At 38.8% G+C, this 8,954-nt stretch overlaps 1 pseudogene; it reads right to left on the reverse strand.

The window, feature by feature from the left end:
- Nucleotides 1-611: 611 nt before the first annotated feature.
- Nucleotides 612-8,753, reverse strand: LOC149208651 (cellulose synthase-like protein E6; annotated as a pseudogene).
- Between the last annotated feature and the right edge of the window lie 201 nt (nucleotides 8,754-8,954).

Below are 8,954 nucleotides of genomic sequence, written 5' to 3' on the forward strand. Positions count from 1 at the left end.
TCAAAATTCCAAGTTAAAAAGAAAAGCAAAAGTAATTTTCCATAAGCCAGATTTAGACAGGCTCGATAATTTTACCCAAGTTAGACATGCCTCAATTAAAACTATGATCGAAGAGTTAATACTTTTCCTTCACTCTGGTGAAATTCCCAAATTACCATCAAATCAAGTTTGAAAGAAAAAACTTGGGTGTCAATAAGAATTTGATTACCGGTGTGGCAATAACGCTGGGAAGAACCAAAATAAGAATAGGAGCAGAAAGACAAATTACCGCAATGTTTACATGTGTCATAACGTCGTGTATCCCAGAATAATGTGGCACATTCCACGCTATTGGATTCGACGTTCAATTTTCCATTTTACAATTCTGAGCCATTCAAACTACTGTTACCATGTAATTTATCTTATACAAAGCCAGTATATTAAGATGACCTGCTTCAATATCGAATTGAATGAATCTCCACTAATATAGTCCATATCTTTGACACAATTATTCTAGTCCAAATCTCTGAAACTACACGAAGTAAATTAAAAAACTAATGCAGATGCATACATGAACATTGAACAGAGACTCTTCGACCAAACGTTTTTTTTCAACTACTTCTGGCGGATTTTCACCAGGTAGAAATGAACGTGGAAGCTACAGAACACGCAGAAACTGCAACAAAGATGGAGACAACGGTAATGGAAGTAGTTATTCGCCCTTTATCCTTCCTCATAAACATCACCTCAAATATAGGATAACTAATTATCACTATGAAGCTGCACAAAACTAACTGCAAAATCATACACTCAAAAGCCGAATACCCTTCTCGCATGATTCTTGCTAGTCCACAGACCAACGATATCAAGTTTATTATTGCGAAAGTTGCTGGTGGGACAAAAATTAAAACAGAAAACCAAACGTGAGACAAAGTGAAAACCAAACTTCATTAATTATTTGCTCAATTACATGACACTTATATAGGAAACTCATGCAACCAATTCCTAACCACTCACAACTAATTCTTGTTAAACTGCTCACAACTAATTCTGTTCAACTGCTCATAACTAATTCTATTTCTGCATTATTCTCACATCCTCCCTTAATGGAGAAATGGATTTTCTACAATACCTAACTGACTTCTAAAAACTTCAAATTTGATTTTACCAAGGGGCTTAGTAAATATATCAGCCACATTATCCTTGGTGTTACAGAATATCAATCCAATTTCATTTGACTCAATTTTCTCACGTACAAAGTGGTACTGTAACTCAACGTGTTTTGTTCTAGCATGGTAAACTGGATTATGTGCTAATTTGATAGCACTCTGATTATCACAATTGATACATGTTGCACCACTTTGCGCTTCTTCAAGATCTGCAAGAATTCTCCACAACCAAATAGCTTCACAGGTGGCATTGGTCAAAGCTTTGTACTCTGATTCTGTTGATGATAAAGAAACAATTGGCTGTTTCTTACTACTCCAAGATACGACCCCTGATCCAATATGAAATGCATAGCCAGAGGTAGATCGTCTGTCATCTGGATTTCCTGCCCAATCTGAATCAGAAAAACCTGTCAGTGCAACATCAGATACATTAGTATACATAATACCAAGATTCACTGTTCCCTTTAAGTATCGGAGAACTTTCTTTGCAGCAATCCAGTGATTTCCTGAAGGCTTAGCCATGAATTGACTAAGGATACTGACTGAGTATGCAATGTCTGGTCTGGTAGTGGTGAGATAGTTCAAACTTCCCACTAACTGACGATATAATGTTCCATCTGCCTCTTTCGATCCATCTTCTTTGTACAACTTTGCATTCTGTTCTAAGGGAGTTGACATAGCTTTGCAATCTGTCATATTGAACTTTTTAAGAATCTCCTTTGTATATTTGCTTTGAGTGATCAAAGTTTTACCAGGTTCTCTCCATACCTCAATTCCTAAGCAGTAATGCATTTCACCCAAATCTTTCATTTCAAAAACCTGTGACAACTGAACTTTAATTTCTTCAATTAACTTGTGAGCACTACCTGTTATAATGAGATCATCCACATACAAAGATATTAAAGCAACATTTCCTTTTTCATCTTTCTTAAAATACAAGTTAGGATCATTTTTGCTTTTCACAAATCCATTCTGAAGAAAGAAGGTATCAATCTTTACATACCATGATCTTGGTGCCTGTTTCAAACCATACAATGCCTTTCTTAACCTGCAAACCAGATGTTCCTGTCCCTGTTTGACAAACCCTTCAGGTTGAACCAAATAAACTTCTTCCTTTAAATCACCATTTAGAAAAGCAGATTTGACATCCAATTGATGTATATTCCAATTATGTTTTGTGGCTAAGGCAATCAGTAATCTAATTGTATTCAACTTAGCTACTGGTGCAAAAGTGTCTTCATAATCAATTCCCTCCTGTTGAGCATATCCTTTTGCTACTAATCTTGCCTTAAATTTATTAATTGTACCATATGCTTTAAATTTTGTTTTGTACAACCATTTGCTTCCAATTGGAACTTTATTTTCAGGAAGTTCCACTAATTCCCATGTTTGATTTTTCATAATAGAAGCATACTCATCATTCATAGCATTAATCCATGGTTCATGTTGTTTAGCCTGCTCATAATCAATTGGTTCTTCAACATTCATTATATTAGACATTAAGGCATAGTCTCTATACCTTTCAGGAAGCCGAGTCTGTCGGGACGACCTTCTTGGTGTGGGTGTTCCATCCATGATTCGTTGGCTTTGAGGTGTATCACCTCCTTGTGATGACTCACTGCTGCTAGATGTGCTCATACTGCTGCTATCATCCTGATCCTGTACCTGTACCTGGACCTGTTCCTGTTCCTGCTTAATCAAAGTATCAAGCTTGAGATGTGCATCATTAGAAATAGGCCATGTATCATTCTTTGTGTTACTTTTATCAGTCTGCTCATGAAACAATACATCACGACTTGCAAATAGTTTATGGGAACTTGAATCATACAATTTATAGGCTTTCTGATCCGTACAATATCCAATGAAAACACACTTGATGGACTTGGCATCAAGTTTGCTTCTGTTAGCCTTAGGAATATGAGCAAAAGCAGTACATCCAAAGACTTTGAAATGACTCACATCAGGTTTATAACCATAAAGAACCTCAAAAGGAGTTTGAAAAACTAATTTCTTAGTGGGACATCGATTCTTCAGATAAACAGCAGTGTTAATGGCTTCTGCCCAGAAACCATTAGAGATGTTCTTACCTTGCAGCATACTACGAGCAGATTCCACCAAGGTTCTATTCCATCGCTCAGCAACACCATTTTGCTGAGGGGTATGTGGCACTGTGAACTGTTGTTGAATTCCATTAGATTTACAATAGGTGTTAAATGCTTTTGACTTATATTCACCCCCTTGATCAGATCTGAGTATTTTGATGCACTTTCCTGTTTGTTTTTCAACCATATTTCGAAACTCTTTAAAATACTCAAATATGTCACTTTTCCTTCTAATGAAATAGACCCAGGTATATCTAGATCTATCATCAATAAAAATAACAAAGTATGAAGCACCACCAAGAGACCTAGTTTGCATAGGTCCACATACATCAGTGTGAATTAATTCAAGTATATCATACTTTCGTTTCTCAGTATGAACAGGAAACTCGTCTCTATGCTGTTTACCAAGTGCACAAGCTTCACATGGTAAATGTTCACACTTCATAACAGGAAGACCTTCAACCATTGATTTCCTTTGTAACAACGATAAATCATTGTAATTTAGGTGCCCATACCTGTGATGCCATAATTCTGCTGTCGATGTCTCTTGAGATGTCAATGCAACATGGCGCTTGACTGTCACATCCAATCTGTATAATCCTCCAACCCTGGTACCTATAGAAACAACCTTGTAGTGGTCCTGAACATCTTTCACTATACACCCCAATTTACCAAATTCTACTTTTAAATGATTATCAGTGATAGTGGAAACAGATAGCAAATTCTTTTTAAGAGCAGGTACATACATCACATTATGAATCTGTCGCATTTGTCCATTAGGTAAGTACACATTTATTATGCCATAGCCTTGAACTTTAAGTGACCTATCATCTCCTAGGTAAATGTGTGTACCATCAGATTTCTCATAATATTTATCATACCATTCTTTATTACAAGTCATGTGTGCCGATGCACCAGAATCTATAAACCAAGCATTCTCATCATCAGTTTCAGCAGACAATGCAGCATCAGAAAGAAATAACTTAAGATTTTTAAATCCATCATTCACTGAGGTGTCTTTGTTTGTGTAATTTCCATTATGCCTGCTATGTATTTGATTTGATTCATTATTCTTTCTCCTATAGCAATCTTTAGCCAGATGTCCAGGTTTTCCACAATAATGACATTCAATGTTCCTTTTAACATAAGAATCAGGAGGTGCCATACCTTTCTGCTTTGCTTGAAAACGGCCTCTGTTTCTGTCCCATGGTCTCCCTCGGAATGGTTTTTGGCCTCTTGCAGTCAAAGCCAAATCAGAACCATTTGACTCCAGTTCAAAAGTTTTCATGCGCTCTTCTTCTTGAAGAAGAATTCCAGCCAATTCTTCAAATGTAGGGGGTGTCGGTCTAGCTGAGAGAGCTGAAATAAAGACTTTATAGTCTGGGACTAACCCCTTTAACGTAACAGTTACCAAGTCTGTACTAGAAACCTTTTCACCAATATCACCAAGCTTATCACTAAAGTCTTTAATTCAGGAAACAAAGTTGCTAATGCTTTCATTGGTATCCATTTTGATAGATAGCAGCTTTGTTTTTAAAAATAAAATACGGTTTGCATTAGAAGTCTCATACAAACCTTTGAGAGTGTCCCATGTCGTCTTCGAAGTTTCACAGTCCCGAATGTGAGGAATAATATTGTCCTTCACTGACATGCGTAGCAGCACCCTTGCTTTCATTTCACGCTTCTCCCAATCTTGAGTATTAGTAGGAGGTTGAGGCTTGGTCTCGTCACCTTTGACAATCGGCCAGAGATTGTATGCCTCCAGTACTGTTATGATCTTAAATTTCCAATTGACATAATTTTCTCCATCAAGTCTTGAAGACTCATTTAAATATGAATCTGCAAGGGGATTAGCCATCTCTCCACCAATGACCAAATTCAAACAAAAAAAACGCAAGCTTCTTAAACAATAATACCGCAGGCCTCACTGCCTGAGAAATTTAATAAATAAAACTCTGCGTATACACTTGGATCAAATCTTGACTGCTTTCTGGAAACAATTTCTGAGGCAAAACAGCTTTAAAATTTCCTGAGACAAAAATTAAAAATACCCGAGTTCTGGCAGCACGCAAAGGTTTTCAAGGGGTGGTCCCTTCATACGCACAACGGTGCCCTCCTTGATGGCTGCAACGGGCCACCTTCGCTTCTCGACGGACGGTTCTGGACAAGGTCTGGTTCGGCCACACTGTAACACCAGCAAACGTTCTGGACAAGGCTTCTTGACGGTTCTCGACAGCACCAGCTGACAGCACACCAGCAAGAGTGGGTTCTGGACAGGGCCAACAACAGTTTAAAAAACCTCCGTCTTCTTCTGGACGCACTCCACGCTTCAGCACTTGCGCAGCAGGCACCCGCATCAGCTCCAGCGCACACTCTAATGGCAGAGTCTCACTGCCCACGAAGAGGAGAGAGGCGCAAACTAAAGAGAGCTCTGATACCAAATTAAAACAGAAAACCAAACGTGAGACAAAGTGAAAACCAAACTTCATTAATTATTTGCTCAATTACATGACACTTATATAGGAAACTCATGCAACCAATTCCTAACCACTCACAACTAATTCTTGTTAAACTGCTCACAACTAATTCTGTTCAACTGCTCATAACTAATTCTATTTCTGCATTATTCTCACAACAAACATAGCAGATGCCACACCAAACTCCAACATTTCCTCCTCGTATCTTTTCGCTGCTTCGTTATCCACTACTTTGCTTGTCACCTCGAAGCCTACCTCCGATAAACCGAGCATCTTGCAAACAACTTGGATTAAAGCAAACAAATAGGATGACAGGCCTTTAATCATCCACATCCTCTGTTCGTTCCACCAACTCTTAAACGAACCCCCGATGAACAAAAACTCTATCAGACTGTACCCATGTGCAGATCCTGCTAATGAGACGAAGAGGATGAACCATGGATTTGAAGCCTATTCATTGCCACAAACTTATAATCATCAGTAATGAAAATGAGGACTTCGTCTTGGTCTGTGATGTAAAAATATGGACAAATTTGATAAGGAAAAAATTACCTTGGGAAATAAGGATACTCCATTAAACATGGCGAGGGCAGGAAGTAAACCGTAGAAAAATATATATAAAGAAGAGGGAGCCCATAGACAGAAAACACCATAACACATACAATGGGTTATACTTGTACTTGTCCGTTGAAAGTCATAAACATATGCGCAAAACCTACTGAAGAAAAACTCCAGGAATCCGGCACTCCATCTTTGGATTTGAATGAGTGTGTCATTCATGTTCACTGGCGCGCCACCTAAAAATGCTTTTCGCCTTGGAGTGCAGTAAATAGATTTCCACCCTCTGCACTGTATAACAAAACCTGTCAATACATCTTCCACAGCACAGCCCTAAATCATGCCAACCTGCAATTTATCAAGTTCAATTTCAGGGATATATATAGAGGGTACGAAACTTAAAAGTGAATTAAAAATAAAACTGCTGGTTGGAATTTTGCCTCTTTGCCCCACAGGGTGTTCTCCTCGCAGGCGCAATTGGCAAGATCCCTTGCATCTTTCAGCATCTTGGATGGACTCGTTTGAGCTCTAGAAATGGAATAGGCTTTAAGCGATTTGGAGGACGCATGCCTTACTTCCTTCCCACATAAAGCATCCCGGCGGTGAATGCATCCAGTGCCCGCGTATAGTGGACCTTCGAGACCATCCATTCCTTTAAATTGACACTGAAAGTAACGATTTCCTCTTTAGGTTCAATGCATGGTTGGGCAACTTAAGACCTTACTAGTAAAAGGTGCGGATTATACTCACATAGGAAATCCTCAAGTGATCGTTTCCGTACAGATCGTTCCTTGTGATGCCATGAAAGCCTTGAGGGAATTGGACGTACGCAAACTGGTGACCTATTTGTGGGTCCAAGAAAAAGCACATGGCTTGACGAAGTGCTTCACAATTGTTGGTGAACATGTCGCAATCAAGAGTGAGAATAAAGGGAGCATTGCTCATTAAGCCGGAGATTCTCATCTGTCGACATCACAAACCAGCCGTAATATGAGGTGACCACATTTCTAGAACAAAGACAAATATTACCAGAAGATTGCAAATATTACCAGAACATTAAGAGCGTCGGCCTTGTAATGGTGGGGAATTCCTGGTCGCTTTTCACGGGAGACATAAATAAGAGTGGGCAGATCATTACCCTGAATGTCCTTGTCATCTCCGTTCTCTAGTAGAATCTGCATATACATTCGAAAGATTCGTAGAGAAGAAGACACAATCGACAAGTGTATAAGTAGAAATTCTGGTGATTTCACTAATGTTAGCACGGCATCTGCACATATCAAGCAAGGTTCATAGGAGTACCTGAACAATACTCGGATGATCTCGCCTAGTGCTTCCCAAAATCCAGTCTTTGAAGCCCGTGTGTTCTTTCTGTTTGTCATCTGGAACACTTCACATCTCCACGGCGTTATTGATACGATCCTTCATTTCCAAATACGCTTTCTGGTAGAAATAATAAAACAAAAGAAGAGCTACATGTATAAGCCAAATCCAGGATGTGGAACAAAAGAAATAAATCGCAACTCAATTGGCGTTCACTATGTTATTTGTTAAGAAGCGTGAAGTATTATTTAAAGTATATGATATCAGGTTTAAATCGCTACGATATATTCACTAAACAATGTATTAGAATTGGTCATCTAGCCCAACCTGGTTATCAATTCCTTTGATTAAAAATACCAAAAATAATATTTTTACTTTTACACTCTTCCATTCTTTACTATTTAGTAAAGGACATATTTTCGTTTTCCTAAGCAGAGCTTGCCGAGAAATATGCCTCTGGTGATCTGTCTTGAATGGCATAGTTATAACAAAATGGAAGCCAAATCTTTGCAAAACGTGAAGCTTCCAAGAGAGCATAAAATGTAAGCGAGGATACTCCATCATCAGAAACATAACATGACAGTTTTCCTACAGGATAGTCTACAGCCAAAGCCAACAGTACTGTGTTTATGACAGTCAGTGGGGGTTCTTTGATGGGATCAGGGGTGCATATAAATATATCCACAGGCGGTAGATCGCTCTCAAACCTGCCCATTTTGATGAAGTAAATTATATTCATTTAACATACCCATGAAAATGTTTAAAAAGCACAAATGAGCAAATTATTACCCCTCATAAGCATATAGATGAGCAAACTATTAACCCTCATAACGTTTAAAAGCATAAATAATTGTGGTCGCGCTGGAAGATAGATGAGTAGATTATCACCTCTTAGAAAGTCTTTCTGGGAAGACTTTTCGCTCAACAGGCCGCCACCTGATGGCCTGCTCCAAAATCCAACCGTAGGCGAAGCCTAGTTCTGCCGCAAATATCACAATCCATGGCCAATAATCCTCACTCAGGATATGCATCAGTCGATAATAGATGAGACCAATTATTGCAGAAAAGTGGGCAAAGCCATAAACTCTGTATATGAAGGATTTATTTTCCAGTGTCGTATACAGAGGAAAGCCCTTAGTATCCATCGCCAGCTTGTTACAGTTAGTAATTATCAAAGACAGCGTAAGACCAGACCACGTATGCTTTTGGCTTCTTTACTTTCACAGGCACAGTATTGAACATTCTGATGCATTCAACCTTCTGGCCATTCTTATGGAAATAAAATATTGATAGTGTCCTAACCGTCCTGTCCAGTTCCCGTTGACGCTAGAGTACCTGGAGTGAGT

This window comes from Pinus tabuliformis, chromosome 1_2 (genome assembly GCF_031772625.1).
Source record: "Pinus tabuliformis cultivar Carrire ecotype Pingquan chromosome 1_2, CPIR1, whole genome shotgun sequence".
In the NCBI taxonomy this organism is placed as follows: Eukaryota; Viridiplantae; Streptophyta; class Pinopsida; order Pinales; family Pinaceae; genus Pinus; species Pinus tabuliformis.